The following is a 1,395-nucleotide window of genomic DNA, read 5'->3' on the forward strand; positions in this document are numbered from 1 at the left end:
CAGCAGCAGCAGCAGCAGCCTTTCTCACTCCGTGCGGAGTATAACCCATCAACAAAAGCTCTCGTGGAATAGGGAACCACCACCACTACCACCACCATCATCATCATCATCAGCATCATCATCATCATCATCATCTTCATCATCAGCAGCAGCATCGTTAACATCATCGTTATCAGCAGCAGCAGCCGTTCTTACTCCGTGCTGAGTATAACCCATCAACAAAAGCTCAGGTGGACTTCTGTCTTAGGTTGTTGTTTCCGTCTCTGTGCAGGTGTATAACTTCTTCTTTTGTTCTGAATCTAATAAACCCTCTTCCAAGCATGCCTACATGTACTTTTAAGCCTTACCCTCTTTCTCCTTCCCTGTGGATTTCATCTTTGGAGGGTAGTGTTTGTTTTCGGTCTATCTCAACGAGTGCTCAGTCCATCCCAATTCTATTTTTCGGATTTCTATTGTATTATATCTATATTCTGTTGAATCGTTTTCTTCCACATTGTTGTTAATTTTTTATTTTTAAAAAACATTGTCAGGCCAATGAATCTTTATGGTTTTTCTTAAGCAACTGTTGATAACTGCCTCGAGATTTTTAGAAGTTTGTTTTGTAAGTTTCTACGTTTCCGAGTCATAAAGTAGTACACTTTTGACACTAGTGTTGAAAATTTTTGTTTTTGTTCTTTTTCCCATGAGTTCTGATTTCCTTCCTCACGTTCCTAAGCTGTTATTTTAATAATCTTTTGCCTTTCCTATTCGTGTCTTTGCATCTGCGTCTGTTCCTTCAAGCTCGTCTATGATGCTCCTTACGTAATCAAAGGAGCCATTCAACTTCCTCTAGCGTTGTCCTGCCAATGGTAATCTGAACATCGATGGTGGTACTTGAATACCTACTTGAATGTTGAACTGGGGTCTTAGGAAGACGGGGTGCTCCAATGCTTCCTCGCCCCTCTTCATGAGGGTGCATTTAAGTGTAGGCAGGCTGATTGTCTCCATCATCAGCTATCCTAAGAAGTGTTGATCCCAAGTACATCTAGGGCTTACATGGGTCTTGGTATTGTCAGGATGTACGTTAAAGTCTGTCAACTTCATTACATTTACAAGGTATCTCGTTTTCTCCTTCATCTGTTGGTGACTGGGTGAAAGTAAAGCAATATTACCTGCATCGTCCATGTCTTCGAGTCGGGTCCTTTAAGTCCATTAAATTTCTGTCTTTCTTAGATTTTCTGAGTTTGTTTTCATAATCCAGTTGATGGTAAGTAGAAACAAGAAAGGTGAAAGTTATATACAGCCTGGTTCCACTATTATGTGTATCTGGAAGTGAATGGGGGTGTTTGTAAGGTATGATATAATATCGTATGTGCGCTCACACACATAAGCATGCGTGTTTGTGTGTGTGTGTGT

This window comes from Aplysia californica, unplaced genomic scaffold, assembly GCF_000002075.1.
Source record: "Aplysia californica isolate F4 #8 unplaced genomic scaffold, AplCal3.0 scaffold01329, whole genome shotgun sequence".
NCBI classification, from domain to species: domain Eukaryota; kingdom Metazoa; phylum Mollusca; class Gastropoda; order Aplysiida; family Aplysiidae; genus Aplysia; species Aplysia californica.